General features: G+C 38.2%; 1 protein-coding gene across 10 annotated transcripts in view; it reads right to left on the bottom strand.

The window, feature by feature from the left end:
* DERA (deoxyribose-phosphate aldolase) overlaps positions 1 to 23,885 on the bottom strand; it is a 464,384-nt gene that overhangs the window by 14,778 nt on the left and 425,721 nt on the right. Inside the window, exon 1 of one of the 10 annotated variants that reach the window (XM_012447627.3) lies at positions 1,939 to 1,956. The exons of 6 other annotated variants lie outside the window; for them this stretch is intronic. The gene's annotated coding sequence lies outside the window, so the exon portion shown is untranslated. 3 more of the 10 variants (XM_012447623.3, XM_012447622.2, XM_012447624.3) reach the window with 3 other exon arrangements.

The following is a 23,885-nucleotide window of genomic DNA, read 5'->3' as shown; positions in this document are numbered from 1 at the left end:
GCGCGGTGGTTCACACCTGTAATCCTAGCACTTTGGGAGGCTGAGGCGGGCAGAATACAAGGTCAAGAGATCGAGACCATACTGGCCAACATAGTGAAACCTGTCTCCTAAAATACAAAAATTAGCTGGGCGTGGTGGTGCGCACCTGTGGTCCCAGCTACTTGGGAGGCTGAAGCAGGAGAATTGCTTGAACCCAGGAGGCGGAGGTTGCAGTGAGCCGAGATTGCACCACTGCACTCCAGCCTGGCACCTGGCAACAGAGCAAGACTCCATCTCAAAAAGAAAAGAAAAGAAAAAAATTTTACTTGTCTGCCACAGAGAGTAATATTCAAATTTGGACTGATTTGCCTTTTTTGTAAATGACCAAAGATAATCAGCATAAACAGTCCTCTTATTTTGGAAACAGCAGAGGACAACAAAGGCCAGTACTACCCCAATGCCAAGGAGAGATTCACAAAAGGTAGGTCTAGGCTGGGATTCACAGGAGGTTGGGACCCCAAGAAAACTGGGCTTTGACGATTGCTAGCTGGAGGCCTGGGTGCCATACACCAACGCTTGCTGGGCACCCACTCAGCACTCACTCAGAAAGAAAGCAGGGAAAGGAAATAGGGAAAAATAAACGTGGAGCTCAGACTGCTACATTTCAAGAAAAGCAGAGAAACTAGAAGATTGATATGCATTCCTCTCTCTGCTGTCCCAGGCCAGCTAGGCAATAACTGAGACCTTAATTCCCCCAAAAAGAGCTCCCTTCTCCTTTTCTCCTTCCACATGGCTTCCTACTCCAGATTGGGGGTGGGGCACAGGTGAGAACCCTCCCAAGGGGTTCATCCTTAGCTCTCATGTCACTGGGTAATATCACACAATAATATCATAATCTAACCCACATCCTCTTGTAGCAATAGCTAACATTATTATTAGCATTGTTATTTAGTATTACTTTAAAACTTGCTGATGTTTCTCCTAACAAAGTGAACCCGGAAGAGCAAATCCTGTCTTGCAATAGGCATAAAGGCCATTACGCCCCCGAAATCTGAGACATCGCAGGCTTTTGCACTCTTGGAGAGAAGAGAAGTCGCTTAAAGTACAGGCATTTCCTCCATTACTACAACTTGCACGTGCCTGTTCCTCCTTCCCCAAAGTGCAAGGGACCCTTTCAAAGAGGAGGCTACTTCGACTTGAAAAGAAAAAGTTGGGAAATCATCACTCCAGCATGAAAAGACTTTCTGGTTTCATTCCTGGACTTTGAGAAACGGGAAAACTTACCCACACGGGGACAGAAACACAATTCCCTTTCAAAAGCGATCGATTGAAACGCTAACGTTTAGCGGCTAAGTGGAGCCAAGGACTTTCGGGCTGGCAGAGACCCCCCCACGTCTTCTACCTACCACCCGCCCTGGCCCTCCCTGCCCGCCACCCTCTGCATGCCGTCCCCTTCTCCCCTCCCAGTACGCACGGAGAGACCGAGGAGGAGGAAGCAGCAAGCCTGTCCCGCCGCCGGGTCGCGCGCGCACTGCGGGGACTGTCACCGCGCGGGCCGGACGCAGGCGCCGCCCTCTCCGGCTAATCTGCTATTAATTAGCCCTCCCGTTCTTAAAGCCCGACCCCAACCTGCCCAAACCCCTCCTCTAAATCACCCGATTTCCCGCCCAGAGTAACCATCGCCTGCTGATTCCCTTCCAGCCCTTCTATTTGGCGCCTTGAGAAGCTCTGGTTCCTGAAATGCCAATTCCCCTTAAGAGTGGGATCCCTTTGTCTAGGAACTCTGAATCCTCGAACATTTCAGAATTGGCGAGGGCAAGGAAAGGGAAGGCGGTTAACTTTTAGTTACCTGAAAACGGTGAAAAAGATCACGCTGAATTTTGGAAGTACTTTTAAAAAACTTCGTAGAAAGTTAAAGTCTCCAGGGTAAAACTAATTAGCAGGCACTGACAAAATTACCTTCCGTTAGACTTCACCTCCCCTGAGCTGGTGGCAAGGCCTCCTTAAAAGGCTGACCATGGCAGAATGTAACCTTCAGTAAAGATCACTTATGGTGTTCCAAATTCACGATACCAGACAACTTGCTTTGTCACGATGTCCCCTCCCGTTCAGGGTCCAGAATGACCCTGGAGGCAATTGTACTGGATCGGTTCATTACACAATCAGCTTCGTGTGTTTTTTCACAGGGAGGTTTAGAGGAATGCTTTGGGAAGCCGTAGATACTTACTCTACCGTCTAGATTAGGGATATTTCCAAGCTTCCTAATCTCCACAATCCCCACAATACTTATGGATCTACCTTCCATGAGTTTGTTAAGGTTATGTTTTCAATCACTATTATTTCTCTCTTAGTGCTATATCTGACATGCATCACCTGTTGCGATGTCTACTTCCTTTGCTCTTAATTTACTCTTTTAAGCTTTAAGGGATATCCCTAGGACTAACTTTCTAGGATTTGATGGACAAGTTCATGTTCTATTAAAGAAGAAAATAACTACCAGTTTGCTCTAGGAACAGAAATTAATCTAAGGAAGGTCTGAGAATGATTTCTATATAAGCATAACAGTAGGAGTTTTGGGAAATTTAGCATTAGAAGGCATCTGTTCTTCATTTTTATGTCTGTATCTTTTCAAAACTCTACTTATTTGGCTATCTTTGTAAAGTACACTATAATCTGTCTGTAACACTAACTGGGATAGGATAGAATTTGAGATGACTTAAATCTATCTATTCTGAATTCTCTCCAAAGGAGTTCGGTATTATAAGTATTTAAGACTCTCTTCATTTTATTATAAGGTGATACAGGCCAAATCTTATGGATAACATTGCAGAAAAAGGAAGAAGAGAGCTATTATTTAGATAATTTGGTCTACAGAATGCTAGTTGAATGATTCTGGCATGTTTTTTAAAAAGAAAGTAGCACTTGACTCATCTAATGCTCTAAATATAAAATGTGTTCAAACTTTGAACTGATCAATAAATAAATACTGAGTTTCTACTATCGCTAAATCATGAACAATTATTGCCTGTTTTATACATATATGCATTATATATGAGGCAATAATATATATATGACACTGTATATGACACTGTATTGATTTAATTGAATAAACAGTTATTAAATAAACGCAATGTACTTGGTTTGATGTTAAAATCTAAAACTAAGATAAACAAAATCAAAGAGTTGTCCTCCAGGATTTTACAATCTAGTAAACACAAAGTCCAAAAAGGTAAAAAGTTGCCATTAAACTTGTGGAAGAAAAGTTTTCATTTAGAAATAAGAACGACAATTAGGGTGTGAACTAGAGCAGTAACAGGCAAAAGTTGTAAAATAATTGACACTTTTTATTCATCTTTGCTATAGGCTCTTAGATGATTGAGGAAGAGAAAGGGTTGTTACTCAGTTTAGTTTTGTCTGGGTGAAAGAAAGGATTCAGATTTTCAACCCTTCCTCTCACCACCATTTAAATTCTAGAATATCATCTTATAGAGAAACTCAATCCAAGCTTCAGGACAAGTAATACCTTAGTAAATATTAAAACAGCTTAAAAGGTCATTGATTTGGGGTGGGGAGAGCAAAGGTTATTCATCAATAAAAGGAGTTACCACAACAAAGAAAAGAAAAAGCAGCCTGTTCAAGGTATCAACTTAGAAATATCTGGAAGAGCAAACGATTGCAAGTCCAGTATTACTTTGTCTTTTAAAAACAAAGGAAAAATGTCAGAAAGAATTGCCATCACCCTGTGTTAAGGCTTACTGTAAATAGGAAGAAAACAGGCGCCTATCACTCCTCTCAATTATACTGGACCTTTGTTTTTCCCTAAATCCACAGAACAGGTACCCTGCCACGATCTGAAACTTAGAATGCAGACCCTACTGGGAGATTTCAGTGAGCATACATAATAATATATTTTAAGGTCAAGAGAGCAAAAAGTGAAATAAAAATAAGCAGCATTCTAAACACTTAAGTGTTATTTTAGAATTATAATACACTTTAAACATGTATACTAGATTGTTTATTTATCCTAATAACCCTATAAGGGAGTTCTTATTTTTCCTATTTTTTTAGATAGACACCCTGAGATACATAGCAGCTTGAAAGCTGTGCTAACTTCTGAAATAAACTCTTAATCTAATATCAGCAAGAGGCAAAAGTAGCCATGATGAAAGGAACAGAACTAAAAAATGATAAAAATTCTTGAAGCTAATCAAGAGAGAATGGTAAGGGTCTAAGGATAGACAAGTAGGTCAAAAGAATAGAATAGAATCCAGAAATAGAACTACACTTAATTGGTCAATTGATTTTCAACAAAGGTGCCAAGACAATTCAATGAAGAAAGGAAAGCTTTCAACAAAAGGGGCTGGAACCACTGAATAGCCACATGGGAAAAAAATGAACTTTGACCCTTAACTGACACCATACACAGAAATTAATTCAAGCTGAATCATATACCTCAAGGCTAATACTATAAAGCCTCTGGAAAAAAACATGGGTTATCTTCATGACCTTGGGGTAGGTAAGGATGTTTTAGACAGAACACCAAGAAATCATCTGTAAAACAGAAAATTGGTAAATTGAACTTCATCAAAAGACATCATTAGGAAAATAAATAGGCAAGTCACAGACCGAGAGAAAATATTCCCATACCATGTATCTATCTGACAGAGAGCTTGTATGCGAAAGAACACCTGTGACAATAAGGAGACAAAAGCAGGAAATTAAAAACAGAAAATATTCAAAATGTATGAACAAACACAAAAGAAGATATAGGAAGAACTAAGAAGCACATGAAAAGGTATTTCATGCATTAGTCTTCACAGATAGGCAAATCAAAAGCACAATGATTTGCTTCTTTCCAAAAATAGCTAAGCTAAAACTTAAAGACAAAATCAAATATTGGCAAACTGTGGAGCAAATGGAACTCTCATACATTGCCAGTGAGAGTATAAAGTGGAAGCAAACAGTAAAACTGTTTCATAGTCTCTTATGAAATAAACAGAGAACTGTTTTATATTCCAACAATTCTGCTTCTAAATACAGCATTCACTCAAGAGAAATGAAAGCATATGGCCACCAAAATGATTGTTCAAGAATGATTTTTATAACTTTATTCATACTTACCAAAAACTGGAAAAATCATAATGTCCATCCACAGAAGAGTGCAAAGACAAGTTGCGGTATATTCATACAAGGAAATGCTAACTACATCACATAAAAGAGTAATAAACTACTGATACACACAAAAATATCTAAATAAAGCTCAATATTACACCAAGCCAAAGAAACCAGATGCAAAAGAGTATGATTTCATTCACATTAAATTAAAAAATAAATAAAACTAATGTATAATCATCAAAATGATAATAGAGGTTGTTTCTAATGGAATAGGGGCAGTGATTAGCTGGAAAGGAGCATGGCTTAGTTTGCTCAGATTGCTGTAACAAAATACCTAGACTGAGTAAGTTATAAATAACAGAAATTTATTTCTCCCAGTTCAGCAGGCTGGGAAGTCCAAGATCAAGGCACCAGCAGATGTGGTGTGTGCCAGGGCCACTCTTTGCTTGTAAGATTGCTCATTCTTGCTGCTTCCTGACATAACAGAAGGGGCAAGACAGCTCCCTTCAACCGTTTTTATAAAGATATTAATCCCATTCATGAGAGCTCCACCTTCATGACTTAATCACTCCCCAAAAGGTCCCATTTCCTAACACCATCACAATGGGGATTCAGTTTCAACATGAATTTGGGAGGGACACAAACATTCAGACCTTGGCGAAGCATAAAAGAACTTTCAGGGTATTGGTTACATGGGAGTACACATTCGTTAAAACTCGGCCTATACATTTACAACTTGTGCATTTCACTATATACAAATTATATCTCAATAACAAATTCATTGTTAAAAATGCATGAGTTTCCCACTTCACCTATAAAGATACATACAGGCTGAAAGTGATGGAGCAGGAAAAAAATCCATGTAACTGGAAACCAAAAAAAGAAGAAGAGTAACTATACTTATATCAGATAAAATAGACTACAAATTAAAAACCATAAAAAGAGACAAAGAGGCCACTGTATAATGATGAAGGGGTCAATTCAGCAAGAGAAAACAATTATAAATATCTATGCACCCAACACTGGCACCCCTAAGTATAAAGCAAACATTGATAGATGTAAATGGAGAGATAGACTGAAATACAATAATAGTAGGGACTTCAGCACCTGACTGTCATTAATGGACAGATCATCCAGACAGAAAATCAACAAAGAAGCATCAAAGTTAAACTATACTCTAGACTAAATAGGCCTAACTGACATTTACAGAACATTTCACCCAGCTGCTGCAGAGTACACAGTCTTTTCATCAGCATGTGAGTTCTCTAAAGTAGACCAATTTTGGGGCAACAAAACAAGTCTCAACAAATTCAAATAAGTAGAAATTATTCCTAGTATCTTTTCTGATCACAGTGGAATAAAACTAGATATCAATAATAATAGGAATCTCAGAAAATACACGAACACATGAAACTTAAACAGCATGTTCCTGGATGACCAATGGGTCAATGAAGAAATTCAGAAGGAAACAAAAATTTCTTAAAGCAAAGAAAATGGAAATACAACATAACAAAATCTATAAGACACAGCAAAAGCAGGATGAAGAAAAACGTTTATAGCAATAAACATGTATATCAAAAAAAGTAGAAAGACTTTAAATAACTTAATGATGCACCTCAAGGAACTAGAAAAGAAAGAAGAAACCAAACCTCAATATAGAAGCAAAGAAGTCATAAAGATCAGAGCAAAAATTCATGAAATTGAGACTAAAAAAAACCACAGATCAATAAAACAAAAAGTTGGTTTTTGAAGATAAAATCAACAAACCTTTAGCTATACTAAGAAAAAAGAGAGAAGACCTAAATAAATGAAATAAGAAACAAGTAACTCATGCCTGTAATCCCAACACTGGAAAGACTGAAGTGGGAGGATTACCTGAGGCTAAGAGTTCAAGACCAGCGTGGGCAATTAGGGAGATCTCATCTCTAAAAAAAAAAAATAAAATGAAAAATAAAAATAAAAATTTAGCCAGGAGTGGTGAGTCTACATGAAGTGTACTATGTGAAAGATCACAGGAACCCAGGGGTTTGTGGCTACAGTGAGCTATGATTGTGCCACTGCACTCCAGCCTGGGTGACAAGGTGAGGCCCTGTGTCTTAAAAAAAAGAAAAGAAAAGAAAGAAAGGAAAAGGAGACACAACAACTGAGACTACAGAAATATAAAGAATCACTAGAGACTATTATGAACAACTACATAGATTTGCCAACAACTTCTAGATTTGCCAACACATTGAAAAAATCTAGAAGAAATTAGATAAATTCCTGGACACATACAGCCTATCACCATTGAGCCACGAAGAAATAGAAAACTTCAACAAACCCAAAAAGAGGACCAAGACTGATGCTATAATAAAAAGTCTCCCTTCAAAGGGAAACCCAAGACCTAATGGCTTCATTGCTGAATTCTACCTGAACATTTAGAGAAGAACCAATTCTACTCAAACTCTTCAAAAATAAATAATAAGAGGGAATACTTTCAAACTAATTTCATGAGGCCAGGATTTCCCTGATACCAAAAGCAGACAAAGACACAAGAAAAGAAAACTACAGGCCAATATCACTGATGAACATAGACGCAAAAATGCTCAACAAAATACTCGCAAACTAAATTCAACAACACATTAAATAGATAATTTATCATAATCAAGTGAGATTCATCCCAGGGATGTAAGAATGTTTCGACATACACAAGTCAATAAACATAATGTATTACATTAATAGCACCAAGAATAAAAAACGTGATCATTTTAATAGATGCTGGAAAAGCACTCAATAAAATACAACATTCCTTTATGCTAAGAAAAAAACCTTGGCCAAGTGTGTGGTGGCATATGCCTATAGTCTCAACTACTCAGGAGGCTGGGGCATGAGGAACCCTTGAGCATGGGGTTTGAAGCACTAGCTTGGGAAATATGGTGAGACCCCATCTCTAAAAAGCAAAACAAAACAAACCCCTCAACAAACTGGGTAAAGAAGAAACATACCTCAAAATAATAAAGCCCAGGTATGATAAATCCACAGATAATATCACACTGAGCAGGAAGCAATTGAAACTCTTTCCTCTAAGATCTGGAACAAGACAAGGAGGCCCACTATCACTACTTTTATTCAACATAGTACCAGAAGTTCTGAGCATAGTAATTAGGCAAGAGAAAGAAAGAAAGGGCACCCAAACGGATTTCATCTTTATAAATTAATGAATGTATTAAATAATCACATGTACCCCAAAAACATGTACTTTTATTATGTATCAGTAAAAAAGTAACATTTTTAAAAATCAAAAAATTATAAACTTCATTGAAGTTGACAATAAAAGAATAATAAGATAATTACGTAACTATCACAAATAGTTCCACCTTAGTATTAGACTGAAAGTGTTGAAGGTGAATGTAGGTAAATATGTCATAAATGAGTCTGTGAAATTCTACTTTCTTTCTGTGTTTCTGCTCTTTTAAGGGAACAAGCAATTTTATTGTTTGTTTCCTTGTTTTTCCCAGAAGGGGGATAGTCTTAAATGCAATTGTGTACCAAGGATTAAGAAGGAGATTATCCTTTTCATTCAAGTAGTCAAGCAGCAATCTTCCCAGAATTCCCTGGCAAATGTTTCAGGCAACATGGAGACTAAATTATTTATCTGCTGGATTCATATTGACTTTTCCAAGATATAACATTACACTGATTCACATACCAAAGGTTCAGGGAGGGCATCCTGCCACTCTAGTTCCAAAACTGCAGCTCTACATTTAAGTTAACTTAATCAATCCTTTAGTACAGGTGATGTATTGCTGGCTTTAAACACTAAATTCACAGAAGCAAACCTGAAAAATACGGTTTCAAGAAAACAAACACTATACACTATTTGCTAATATCTCCATAATTGCTTTCATTCTTTTGACATCACATAAGCTTCCTGACAACAATTACCAGAATTTATTAATAAAAGTTATCATCGCTATCATGGAGTTTCTTTTAGAATGATCAAAGCCTTCCATGTGCTGCAAGACATCACTTGGTAAATCTTGTAGAATCTAGTTTTTTCTTTTAAATCTGTTTAAAATTCCTCTTTTTCTCTGTTTCGATTTAGTAACTTTAGATCTCTGTGTTATGTTGTGTTTTGCAGAGAGCTATTGACTTCAGCTAAGGAACCATGAACAATAATTATTTTGCATTACTAAGCTCTGGTACACCACTGTCAAACAGGCACTTTACAGTACCACTAGTTTCAAAATTTAGAACAGAACTGTCAAACAAGCAAATGCCTAACACCAAAGACTTCTATTTTCAAGCTACAGGCATGAGTTCTATGATGTGCAGTAATAGAGTGAATCTTTGTGTTCTTGGGAAAACTTCTGATTTGACAGTCCCAGAAACGAAAGCCTGTTACTTTCTAGAACAGATACATCAGTGCTACCACTGTACAACAGTACAAATTTTCAAGCAAGGCTGAAGTATGGCATAAGTGCTGGAAAAGCACACTGAGATTATTAAGTGGCAAAGAGAATTGTTTTTATGATGAGCAGAAGACAACTTACCCCAAACTGAGAACTTCTGATTTGACTCACCTCAATTGGACATTTTTCCAACCACTCAAGAAAACTTTTACGGAGTTACCAATTTATACACAATTATAATTTTTATCCAAGAAACATTAAACATCTAATACCAGTATTTCCCAACATTTTACAAAGCCCCACATTATCAGGGACATACATTTTATATAAGTTAAATGTCTTTTGTCTTTTCAGCACCGCCATGTATGACCCACTTAGAAACACAAGGACAAACAACTTCTGTTTGCAAAGTTGACCTTTTATCCCTTTACATTTTTATAACACTTCAATTATTTTTCTAGTGTCCTCTCTTCTACTGATAATTCAATTCTCAAAATAACACTTTAGAATAAGTATTATCTTCCTTTCATAGATAGGAAACTGAAGAACAGAGACTAAATGACCTTAAAATGTTACATGGCAATTGAGAAATAAATGGAGGGTGGGAAGTATGACTGATTAGAAGGTGGGTGGACCAAAATGCTGAGCCTTCACAGATATCTCTGTCTTTAACTATAAAAAAATGTTAAATATTTCCTTTTGATTGGCCTATGCAAGGCTTCAGAATGAATTCATACTCATATATTTATTATTGCTGAATTATAAATCGGAATTCCAATTTAATCAGTAAAAAAGAGAAGTTTTGTCTTTCTGCTCAACAGCTACTAATTCTGCTTTATAAGGTACTCCCTTCTTAGGTAGAAACCCAAATATGGAACAGCAAATTGTCCAGAATGAAAGTAATGATTTTTCCAGGCTATAGTAGAATTCGGATAATTATCTCAGATTTTTATCAGAGGACACCTTCTGATTGACCATAGAAATATTACTATAGTTTTCCTAACTGGATTCTCTAGTTTTAGCCTCTCTTTCCTCACCTTCCACTTCCAGAGAGCCTCCCTGGGACTTTTTGAAGCATAGCTCGGAATAAGCCACCCCTCCACTAGTAACCCTTAGGGGCTTCCTTGTCTGGAATTTAAGCACTTTAATTTCTGCCTGGTCTACCTTTCCAATTGTATCTCTGGAATGTGTCACGTTGCAATAAAATTAAAGTATTTGGGAAATGGAATGGGTCTTCTTTTACCTGGTTTGGTCAATGTCTGGGGTGTCAAGATCTTGACTGTAAGAGCTAGGTAAGATTCACCTGCACTCAGTGTTAACAGTATCTGAAGGGGTTATGTCACTCAAGCTTCCCTCTTTGAAGAGAGTGTGAAAGATTTTTTGAGAATCACTAAGCAGGCATCTTGAAAATAAACATTAACCCTTAGTATACATATGGAAAATTTAAAATTTCTACCTACGAAAAATAGTAATTTGCAATGTCTGGCACCTTCAAAAGAGGTTGGCTACTGAAAATGAGAGAGGTTAGCCAGGTCTAGATAAGACAGAAGGTAGATAAAAAGAGGAGATGGTTGCTGGAATAGAAACCCACTGAGGCAGAGTCAGTGAGGCTTCAGGAGCAGTTGGGGAATTTTGCACAAATTTTGGGGGAATGTGTAAAATTGTGTTAAAGTATATAATGCACAGTGATCAAAGTAGGGTATTTACAGTGTCCATATCCCAAGCACAATATATTTTTTTAACTATAGTCACCTACTCTGTTATCAAACATTCAATTGTATGTTTGTGCCCTTTAACTCACTTCTCTTTGTCCTCCCCACTCACCCCTCCCAGTCTCTCTTTTCTAACAGAGATTTTTATTAAGTTTTTAGACATAATGTCTAATGTAATCCTCCTCTCCTTTCCCCATACTGTCTTCAGTGGAGTATTCCGCTCTCTGTAAAGTCTTAGGAAATTGATTTTCTTTTTATTGGCCTAGGCAAGTCTAGTCTATTCGCCTAGGTGAATCATGAGAGTATGGAGCTGGGCTTCAATGGATGGGTTGAGAACAGAGGGGTCCCTCCAGCACAGCCACATCTTGGCTAAACAACTAATGTACAATAAGCATAGAGCAGGTTTTTACCACAGTTCCAGTTCCTCCTTGGGAAGAAACTGGCAATCATTTGATTCAGTTACTCAATAACTGGCAATAACTTGAGTCCAAGTGGTTTTTTACTTCTGTGTGTTCTCTTTTTATGCCAGCAAAACCTATGCTGCATCTTACTACAGAACCTGTATTGGGAAGTCTTAATCTTTAATTGGAGATTTGCTCAGAGGGCAGTCTGTTTATGGAAGTCTACATATGACTTATATAGAAAGGCTTTTCTTTTCAATATCATCTTTAAATGCTGACTGGCTGTGAAAAATGATGCCCTCCATGTCTGCCATCTTTTTGTAAGAGAAAAATCCTTTTCTTCTGTTCTCTTATTCAAAGAGGATTGGAAATACAGAGATAGCATTTAAAGCTCCTATCCTGATTTTAAAAAAAATGCTCCTTGCTTCAAATGAGATCTGTAAACAGGGTGAACCATGTTAACAGTGATGAGAGCTTTCCTGTGAACACCATGAAGCCTCACTCCTTCACAATCCCTGTGAACAAGGTCTTAGGAAGGACAAAATAGGTATTATGGGGCCAGTAGAAAAATTACCGCTATCTTAACTGTATATGAAATTCATGATGAGGCAGAGAAAGCAGAAGAATAGATTGAAAGGATAAATGTGTGGAGGTGGTTAATTTACGCATGTCCCACTTGCTTCCATTGCCATACCTGTCCTCTGTCCTGGCTGAAAGTGTCTCCTTTCTTATATCAGTCTCTCTAAATCTAGATAGCCTGACCTACCTCCTACTGCTTCTTAATTCTGAAATTCTCACCCAGTTAAAAGTGATTTCATTCTCTGCTGAACTTCTGCAGTAGATTATACTTACCTGTTTTATGACATGTCTATGTTATCTTGTAATTTGATTACTTTTGTAATTTTAACACTCCTACTAGACCATGCTAACTCACTCTTGACTACAAACCATGGCCCTAAGTTTGTTGAAAAGCTATATACACACACCCATATACACACATACATACATGTATATATGCATATTTGTGTATCCATATTCTTCCTTATCTCTATTTTTCAAAATATTCATTATGATATATTATTTACATATGAAATGCAATAATAAATACACGTGATCAGAAATACAAATACTGTATTATGTCCTTTACCAACAGTACTTAAGGCCCTTTACTCCCAAGATCCTCTCAAGTGATAGCAACAAAAATTACAGAACACTTACCACCTAGGATTATTTGCTAGAATAGATCATCTCAGTCCTTATATTCCTATCACCGAAACATACCCTGCCAGTATTAGATCAAGTAGTTTTCAAACTATGTTTTCCCGTAGGGTTCGGCATTCAAATGAAATCTTAAAGATAACCTTAATATTTAAAATAATTGATAGCAATATGCAAGTCTTTCATATGTTCTAAAATATTTAATGACTGGAGAAAATAAGTAACTCTTTGGTAAGGAAATCCCTGAAGCAGCCCCATAACATCTGGGGGTTTATCTAGTCCAACTTCTCCTTTTAACTGGAGAGGAAATTGAAGCAAAGAGAGGCTGTTGTAACCTGTTCTACATTACTCAGCTAGTAACTAGAACATACATGTTCTTGGTCTAAGGATCTACCTATTGTAACTGTCCTAATTCTGACATTTCTTGGACCTAATTTCAGACTGTGACATACATCCAGTTTGAATCCTAGAGCTCCTACACTCTGCTTACACCCAGTCTCTAAAGTCTAGAGTCCTGCTTCATTCCAGACCCCGGGAAAGGCCTTTCCTACCAAGAACCCCTGTCATTCAATGGCTATGCTCCAGACCTCCTCAGGGCTTGTCCTCAATGCCTGGCCTGTTGTTCAGCCATCTTCTCGTCACCTATATTGCTTCTCCTTTGACAGATAGTGAAGATTTATTTGAACCTGAAGATACTTACACATTTTCTGACTATTCCACATCTGGCCTGATTTTGCAGTTGAAAGCACTCCAGCCTCCACATGCCTGTCTCTGAATTTACCACCCTCAGGCTGAGTAACAAATCGACACTCTCCCCCTATTCTTCTGTTTTCTGTCTTGCTAAATGTACAGGGAATAGAGCTTGAGTTCATTCCATCTTGGTCCTCTAAGAATCAGGTCAGGTAATACCTCTCTCTTGCTTTCTCCTTTACACATACACAAGTGTACAAGGTAAGAAGACAATAAATAACTACACGCTTATGAATAGAACAGACAATACTGAGGGAATGTAATTAACTTCTCTTCTTGGGTCCACAAGGGGCATGATTTCAAAGGCAAGAACTTCCTAGCAACATTCCTGGCCTGCCTTTTTTCACATCTCCATCTGGGAGCTTAGAGATCTTTTAACTTTCACGCACGGGAAGATAGACTGAGTAGGTGAGCTTCCTTTGTTTGGAAAATCCCACAAAAAGCTATGGGAGGACAGTGGGCCAAACAACAAATCAGATGTCAGAAATCAAAGATCAATCACTCCAGCAGAAATTTAAATGAACTACTTTCATAGGACAAAAAATTTAAATGGGGCGGGAATAACTCCCAGGTTGAAAGTCCCCTTCTCTCTCATCTGTTCAGACTCTGTCTTTGGATCCCCTCCCATGACAGCGTGGGAGCTCGCTCACTCACTCTATTTCTTTCTCTCTCTCTCTCTGCATAAATAAATCACTTCTGCAAAACTCTTTGGGGTCTGATATTTACTTGAACAAGCTCACCGTGCCCAGTGGGGTCCTCTCCCCCATTCTTGGGTGAGTGAGGCACCAAGGGCCTGGAAGAACACATCCTATTGGGAAGCAACCTGAGCCCATCATCCACAGTTTTGTCAATATCAACTTCAGTGGCTTAGAAAAAGGAAAGACCAACGTTGAAGGCAAACCAAAAAATGCTTTTAAAGAACATCTCTTCCCAGTACCATTGGATAGAAAGTCAGGGAAAGGGGGCCATATCAGGGACAATATGAGCAAAAAAAGAGTCATCAGAAATACAAGGAACAATATGAGCAAAAGAGTCACCAGAAATACAAGGAGATTGACTTGGACCGAGAAAAAAGTGAAATGTTTATATAGGGGATTCTTTCAAGGTAATTTTTCATTGGACTTTGCGATTAATGGTTTTGTAGTCTATTACTCTAACTTTCATCACAAATCCTTCAAGATTTCTGGTTTTGATTTAGTTGATTATGACCACATCCTTCTCTTTACTTGTTAGTCTCTAGGTGGGTCTTAGGCAAAACCATGAAGTGGGCAATAATTCATCTGACAGAAACAGTCAACCAGACTTTTCTCTGCACATAGAAAAACAAGAAAATGTCTGCAATGCTATCCTAAATCCATCTAATACACAGCTGCCATGGTCTGAATATGAAAGAGCATGGTAACTACCTGCATCCTGAAGCTGATCTCAAAAACTTTGGGATCTTTCCCTGCCTGATTTCCCTCTGTATATTTGTTAAAACTTTTTATATTGCAGGTATGAGAATACCCTACACAAATTCAACTAAAAGGGATTTACTGACTTATATAATTAGGTAGTCCACAGTATATCTAATTTCTGTAAGGGCTTGAATCAAGTGTCATACAATGAAATTAGGCCCTCTCCCCATTTCTCTGCCCTGCTTCCTTGGTGTTGACTGCATTCCAGGCAAACTCTCTGCTCATGTTTGGGAGATATATCAGACCCTATAAGCATATTAAGTCACAGAATTAAACCTTCTTGACCCTAATTTGTTTTAATTGGATCTGATATCTATCTCTAAAAGTAGATGAAATGCACTAAATGTCTGACACTGGATGAGCCTACCGGGAGAGGCAGGGATGGAAGCAAACTTTAGTCATGTATCAATTGGGAAACTTGGGAAGAGTTTTAAGAATGGGGTAGGGATGCTTGTATTCCAGGCAATAAACAAATGTCCACTAAGACACAGCAATTTTCTATGACTCTTTGTTCCCTCTGCTTCCTTTTACTGTTTATTTCTGGAGCCAGGTGGTTGACTGGGGTTGAATTTCAGTTCTGCAATATATATATCTGCCATACACGCCCCCAGCACACACCCACATGCACACACACACACATATATTACCTTCAATAAGTTATTTGACCTCTCTATACCATATAGTCCCCTTCTGTAAACTAGAGATAATAATTGTACCTACCTAATGGGGTTTTTGTGACGATTAAATAAATAAATAATGCTCAAAACAGGGCCTGGCACATAGAAACTATTCTCTTGTATTTATTACTATGATTTTATTATATCACCTCCTTTGATCCTGACTTCTTTCCTATTTTTTGAGTTTCCAGTTCCTTCAAATTGCCTTACTCAGAGTTCCCAATGGAACTATTTCTTGGTCCAGTTTTTCCAGTCTTCTCTGGCTTCTTTATCCGAATGTACCTATGCCAATGAGATTTTTATCAGTGCATTCTTTCTGTGATTTACAGTAGGCTGGTGGCTGAGAAACGTAGGGGTGGCTTTTTTGTCACCTTTCCCCCAAATTAATATCAGTGGACTCATAATAGTGTTGGCCTCAGAATTCTCGGTTAGAGAAGTTTAGGGGCAGTGCTGTTTGGGAAGAGAAATCAGGAACTTATCCTAAAGCTGGTTGCAGATATACCGTTTACTTAGACATATGTTTGTTTGGAGTAGTACTTTTAAGGGGGTGTTTCTATCATCTCCCCTTTACCCCCCAGCCACAAAGTCCCCCAGCCATCACTGGTTGCTGCCAATGGCCATCACGTATCTCTGAATTACTAGCCTAGTCTTTCTGTTCCTTCTCAAAATCCTATTCAAACAACAATAAATTTCCTTCATACTCCTATGTGGTCTAAATAGCCACTATACTATGTAAACTGTTCACTTTCAATTTAATAAGTCTTCTCATCACTAAATCAAAACTAATTAGCTTTGTTTTTCAAATTGCTGACACTGGGGGTCTTCGCCATAACAAACCTGTGTGTGATTAGTGATATAACGGCTGGTGCTGAGCTTGGGCAAATATTTATAGAGTAATCATATTCGATAGGGTTGAATAACCTCTTGGATTAAGTGTGAGCTTCTGCCAGGCGATGCTGCAAAATTGTGCTAATTTAATGGTACAGTCCATTGTTCCGTCTGCTGATATAACCTCTGTAGACACTGATACAAATATAATCAAGGATATTAGGGAACAATATGGCTCCTTTATTGGCATTCCTGGCAGCAATATGCCAGAGGAATCCAAATATCACTTTGTAAATATAAATTATGTGACAGGTAAATAGAAGTACATACATGGAGCAGATCAAATATACACACACCGAGCACAGGTATGAGCGTAAGGTAAGTGAATTGTTGTTATGCCATTGATATATTAAACACTACAGGAACAATTTTGCTTTTATTTACTTTCAAGAGCATTAATTGGGTAAATCAGCTGTAGAGTTAGAGGAGGATTTCTTCTATATCAAGCTTTATTGATATTAACTCCAATTTCTCACAGAGAGAGATACAGGAAATGAACCTGAAGATACGTTGTTAATTCTTAATATGTAACTCTTAACCCGTAGTCTGAAAGGAAACTCAGCCCTTGGAAGGAAGAGATGAAGCAGTAGTTTTTCCAGATTTGTGTACTTAAGCAATGGCCAAATGGATACCAGAAACCCCATCTTCACACACCCTGCCCCCCAGTGCTTTCCCAACCAGGTTATAGGGAGCCATGAAAGTAAAATACTATCATATTGACAAATGACTTGAAGAACCCGGGTCATTTCCTTATGCATATTCATTACTCATCATGTTATACAATTTTTTATTTAATAAAAGTTATATATTTGATATGTATAGGTAAAAAGACCTTCAGCTTTTCATTTGCATTGATTAATTGCAATTGCACCATTTTAAAAATACAGCTTCACTATCTGTCTTAAACACTCCAACCAGTTAGCTATATTTAGATGTGAGGAGGAGGCAGAGTAATTCTTAAAGAGTTCTATGTTTCTTACAACTGACTTGACTGACAGTCCTTAAGTGCTATTTCTTTCAAAGCAAATATGACTCACAGCCCTTAGGTAGCGTGTGTGCAAGGCTAGAAATATTGATCGTCCACGTCCTAGAAACATTCAAACACAATAAAAAAGAATTTTTAACTTAATTCTGAATAATGCAATAGCAAAAACATATGAACAGGATACAATTGACAATGGTAATGTATCTGTAATGTTTTATAATGTCAAGGATTTAATTTAAACTCAAGAAACAGTAACTGTCTTTCCAGCTCGAACTCACCCTCTTCAGCTTAACTGTGACAATTCATAGAACAGGAGGTGCCTAAGGAAACTAATTTAAAGGTATAAATAAATATGCACTTATTTAAGTCTTTGAGTACAAAGTACCCACCTTATGAGTAACTCTAGTCACCAGCTCAAAATTTAGAAATGAGAGCAACCAGGAGACAGTTTGGTAAGACTTCCCTTGGGGATGACTGATAATGGAATGAAGAAATGTTCCCCAGTACTCCACATCAACACTGGCCAGAGCTCTGTGGAGGAGGAGGCAGGTTTCAAAAGGTAACCTGGGACCCAGAGGTTCCAGTCAATAGTTGCTCCCCTCCCTTGAGTTTCCTGAGCTACTTGGAAACCCCTTTTTCTTCTTGCCCGTGGCCAGCCTTCTTGCTACAATTATTTCTGGTTCCCACAGAAGGCAGCAGAAAATAATCAATACTGCTGTAGGTTACAAAACATGAAGTTTTCTCAAATTTGACACCACAGAGGTGCCAGCAGCTGGATTTCTCTTCCTTCCAGCAGTGGTTCAATGACAGATTTGCAGTCTACACTTCTGTCACTCATTACCTTGAGTAGTATTTTCTATTTTTTTAAAAAAGTTCAGTTTTCTACAATTAGCTCTTTTCCATTTAATAAATGTATATAATCCTTTCCTGGGGTAAGGCAGATATGCTTCCAAACAGTTACACGACTTGGGGAGCAGATGTCAATGAATGAGAGAAATGAGCTAGAGGCAGGAATTGCTGGTGAATGTGAGTTGACAAAGAATGACATCCCCAACGGGCAATTTCCATGCCTGCTGACTTCTGTTTCCCAGGCCAGCCCCTCTGCAAGTCATTGCCTTCCTTTCTCACCCAATCCTTTCCCAGTATGCCCTAGCATTGCTCGCTCTTCCAATACAGATCGGAGTAGCAATTGGAAAAACGTCTGCTTAGCCTTCATCTATACAGTATAATTAGCCCAGTCCTTAGGCACTGATAATTTCAGGGCTTGTATTTAAGAAGTTTAATCTCCATACTCAATCAATTTATTTTCTATCATAACACTGTGACTAGTGCAACCAAGTTTTTCCAAGGCTACATTCCTGTCTCTGACCACCTTTATTATCTAGGCCCTCACCTAATGGCAGAGACTGAATGTTTGCATGCCACCAAAATTCGTTTGTTGAAGACTAATCTTCAGCGTAATTGTATGTGGAATGGAGGTAATTAGGTCATGAGAGTGGACCTCCCATGATGGGATTAGTGCCCTTTTAAGAAAAAATACCAGAAAGATGATTTCTCATTCCACCAAGGGAGGATATTGCAAGAAAGCATCCATCTGAAAACCAGGAAGAGGGCCTTAACCACAAATCGAATCAGCTGGCACGAACCTGGACTTCCCAGCCTTCAGAACTGTGAGGAATACATGTTTATTGTTTAAGCACCTAGTGTATGGTATTTGTTATAGCAGCTCGAACTAAGACATCTAATTTGATCCCCATCCCTACATGTGGGTTCTTGACATCTACTGCTGAATATCTGAATACCTGCCTTTTGATCTCTGCCAGTTGTCCACTGTGTATGCCCCATAATAACTACCTGTCCCACCTCTGCTTAAGGTAACATGTGAGTTTCACTCTAACCTTAGTTTATAACATGTCTGTCCTTTCCTGTTTGACTCATCTCCCAATTTCAGATTCCCTTTCTGTGTTCACATCCTTGTTCTCCTATGGCTAGATTAATACTCTGGTTAATAATTCTATTTCAGAAGCCCTGAGGGTGTCTATGAATTCTTGGTCCTGGTCTTTGTCTCTTCAGCCCTATACTCCAGGTATAACAAGTGTATTATAAGTAATAAAACCATAAAAGATAATAGTAACTCATATTTGTTAAATACCCACTAGGTATTAAGAACTATGTTTTTAAGTTTTACGTTAACATGTACAACCACCTTTTCATTTATGCAGGGCTGATAGCCAGCTCTTGGGCATATGAATATAGCATTTCCAGCTGTGAAAATACTGCAATGTTTTCTCACGAGTTAGTAACTAGCTACTGCTGCAGTCTCCCAAAGACCTCCCCCCGACTTCCAAGTTTTCCAGGCTCTCTTACCATAACCTGCTCTCAAGCTCCATAATCCAGCAATCAAAAGGTTGATTCCTGGCACAGTTCTCTGGCCAATGTTGATTCTGATTGGTTGCTGCCATGCCAGGCTGGCTGTCAATTATCTTCAATATCAGCTCCTCACAATCTGAATTATGCCTAATCTACGGATCAGTAAATTCAAACTCAGAGAAGTATACTTACTCAAGGTCGTAAGTTAGTAAACGATAACGCACAGCCTCAAACTTTTGTCTTCCTATCTTTGTAGACATTTCTCTTTTCCCTATACCAGATAGTTCATAAATGCAAAGAGGAGTTCCCCAAACTTAAGTGTTTTGTCAAAATCACAGCTTCCCAGGCCACTCCCCCTAGAGATTCTGATCCAAACCAGTCTAGTTCAAGGCTAGAATTGGTGTTTTCAAGAAGGTGAATTTTATGGTTATACAACCTTTGAAGCACTGTACAGGGGCATTTTATTTCAGAGTATACTTTGAGAATGACTGGAAAATATTGTAATATCTTCATGTTTTAGGTGAGCAAGTAAAGACTGTATTACAATTCCCGGCTTGGAGGAAATGTTTTTTGAATAGAATGGAATGTATGTTTCAGGCGGAAGGCTACCTGGTTCTTTTAGATGGGGTGGTGTAATTCAAAAGTACAGTCAATCTTTGGCAGGTCTGGAAGCATCAGTAGTGACAACTAGTGATGAGAATGAAGCAAGATTTTGGTTTACCACTAGGTCAAATGAAAGGACACAGAATGAAGCTAAAGCTCAAATAAAAGTAATCTCATGAAATGTAGAAAGGGGCGCTGAGTTTATTGAGGTAAAATTTTGGACTCTAAAAAATACCGATTTACCCAAATAATAATCCAGAATATACTTTTCAGAATAATAAACCGTGAAAAAATAAAGGAGGTAAAAGTATAATGTTATCTGCGATGGTCATTGGTGCTTTCTCTGCGTGTTGCCATCATTCTGCAGTGGTGTAGATTCTGTTAATGTTGACAATATGGTTTGTCACATAAAGCCTTTTTAGTAGCATCCCTCTCTGGACACTTCTCTCCCATTTCTGCTGTTAGCCAAAGCTAATCATGAAACATAAAAAGGTATCCAGAAAAAGGCAAGTACACTATCACATATTAATTGCACACAGCCGGTTTATGGTGCAGTTCTCTTTCACATGATGAAAAGGCTGAGAGGAAAAAAAAAAAAAACAGAGAAAAAAAGAACAAAATAGATGAGCAATTGTCTCTAGTCTGGTCTTCTAATGGGCACTGATTCATTAAATATTTCTGAGGGCAACAGAGTCATCTAACCCAATAGAACCTCCTAAGATGTTCTTCCTGACATGTAAATCAGCAATGAGCAGGAGAAACCTACAACGGAGCTGAAATTTACCACCACAGGATGTGGCCCAAGCTGGGTTGGTTCCCTTCCAAGTGACAACCCCTGCCAAACACTTTAACACCTGCTGCAGTTATCAGCACATGTATTTCCTTAGACAACTGAGAAACAACTTATCGGATAAACCAATAAGTAAAATAAAGTGCCAAATATATCCTCAGCAGAGGTTGATAAAATGAAACATTTAAATAAATGCAACTGAATACTTCCAAATGGCACACCTGACAATGACAGGAAAGCACAGGAGTAGGAGCCTCAGGAAGGAAAACAATAGATAAGGCTTTTTTTTCCCTGTAATTCTACAAAGCCAAACCCATATCAAACCTCACCTTCATCATCTGCAAAAAATGTGACTTCCTACCCCGGGGTGAAGAAAAATGAAAGGAAGTAAAACAACAGTAATAATAACAAAGCTTAGAACTGCATGGTGCAGGGGACCAGGAATAAAGAATACTGCCTTCCCTTATTTATTTGAGTAAAAATCAAAGCTTTTCTTTATTTACTTGTTAGTTGTTTTTTGTTTGTTTGGTTTTGGGGGCGGATTTTTTTTCCCCCTCTAGTACTTAACACCTGTACGAAAGTCCCTGACTCTAGAGGTAGGGCGTAGCTAATGAGGTGTGTCTACACAATTGGAAGCCCATTTCTAAATGAAAATTGCACTGTGCTGTGAGCACAATCCCTCCAGGTTGGAGAGAGCATTTATAAAGCAGCAGGGGTGGTAGCCAGTGCTTTCTTTTTAAGAAGGGGCCTGTAGGGTTACCACAGCTGGGAGAGAGAGAGGCTGACCTAGAGCTATGGGCTAACGTGATAATTCTCCTCCAAATTAGTCATATTTCTCCAGGTTACCTTCATAGATAGTGAGTAAAAGCAGATATAATCCCTTTCCTAATTGTAAACCAGCACAAGCCTAATTATATTCCCATTTACCCCAGATACTCTAAAATCATAGGCTTTCTGTTTGCTAATTCCTCTTATTCATGGTTTTATGACTCAGGAGGAGGCTTTGGGGAGTACGAATGGAAAAACAGTGCAGTGAGTTAGTTCCACATAGACATTAACTATGAAAAAGTAATGGCATAGAGGAGAAAGGGGGTGGAAATAAAAAATCTCATATGTAGTTTAGACTGATTTCAATCTGAACCGGATGAGTGTTTGAAGCCTTGTCTAGTAAGTGCTGTGGCTGAGGCCATAGTTGCAGGAGTACATGGCAGTGTTTTAGCCATCAAGGCTGTATTTGTTATCAATTAAACAGTCTTTCTGTGATAAACTTTATTCCCTTTGTCTTAGAATGCCTATTATCTTTACTCTAGTTGACATTTAAGATTTATATAATTTTTGAGTATTTTTACGTCAAACTATTAACACTAGCCTGCAGAGGGCCCCATGCAGCAAAGCTTATGGGGTCATGCTAAAGACCATGAGGTGTTAAGAACTACAGTAGGACAAAGCGTGGTTGTTGCAGTGGCAACCAAATTCATTCAAGTCTTTCCAGATAATGTTGCCTCCATGTCCCTTTCTACCATCCTCATGCACTTACAATGTACATGTGTGCATATGTGCATGTGTGTGTGTGTGTGTGAGAGAGAGAGAGAGAGAGAGAGAAAGGAAGAGAGTTATCAAACTACATAATTCTTGATGGAAAAATGAACACTCTAAGACAGTTTTAAATGGTTTATTCTGGTTTTTGGTGTAAGCAAATAATAAAAATCTTCCAAGTTAGTGCTAAGATCACACAGTCTTCGTCTCTTAAGTTTTCCCAAGGCCACACCTAAAAAGGGAGTTATGGCACCAGTGTTTAGTGTCAATATCATGGAAGGCCAGGCACTCTTTCAGTCTGTAGTTGCAAACATGTTCATTGCTCGTTGAACAGGTCAGTACCAGTTCACAAGCTAGAGGAGGAACATGAATTAAGTTTGAACAGGTGCCAAAGAAGTATTCTGAAAGAAAACGAGTTTGCCACTTCTGGAAATGCAGGCATTTCTGGTGGAGACGCATTACTCCAAAGCTATATGGGTCCAGGATTTTATCTTCTACTGCTACAGGTCAAGAAATTTAATGGTCAGCTCCTCCAGATGATAATAAGGCCCACATTTATATTAAAACAAATTCAGGCTCACCTTACAACCTTGTAAGCAAACTGAGAACAGGGAGTGACGTCTCACTCCCACAGCCTAGAAGAATTGCTTGCATAGATTACGTACTCAAGCAACATGACTCAAATTGGTCATACAGAGGAAGTTTAATAATTTCCTATGAAAATCTGTACCTTAAAACAGACAGGTTGTGTTTTATTTTTTGTTTCTGAGTGCTTTCTTATCCAGGTCAGGAAACATTGGAAAATTGAATTTAAATTTGAAGGTTGTTTGGTAAATATGAAATCAGAGAACTAGAAATTGCATGACCTCAAAAGATGATATTTTTGACAAGCTATGAAGCCTGGTGAGTCATTCCTCTCTACCAAAGGATCATGTTTGCCAATGTAATCATTTATTATTGTACCCTTGTAAGGTTACATTCTTTCTTTTGAATGCCATGCTCCTTAAACACAT

The sequence above is a fragment of the Aotus nancymaae genome, unplaced genomic scaffold (genome assembly GCF_030222135.1).
Source record: "Aotus nancymaae isolate 86718 unplaced genomic scaffold, 86718_ANA_hifiasm-v0.15.2.pri h1tg000016l, whole genome shotgun sequence".
Lineage (NCBI taxonomy): Eukaryota > Metazoa > Chordata > Mammalia > Primates > Aotidae > Aotus > Aotus nancymaae.
The sequence above is the reverse complement of the archived record's forward strand: the minus strand, read 5'-3'. Positions and strand labels throughout refer to the sequence as shown.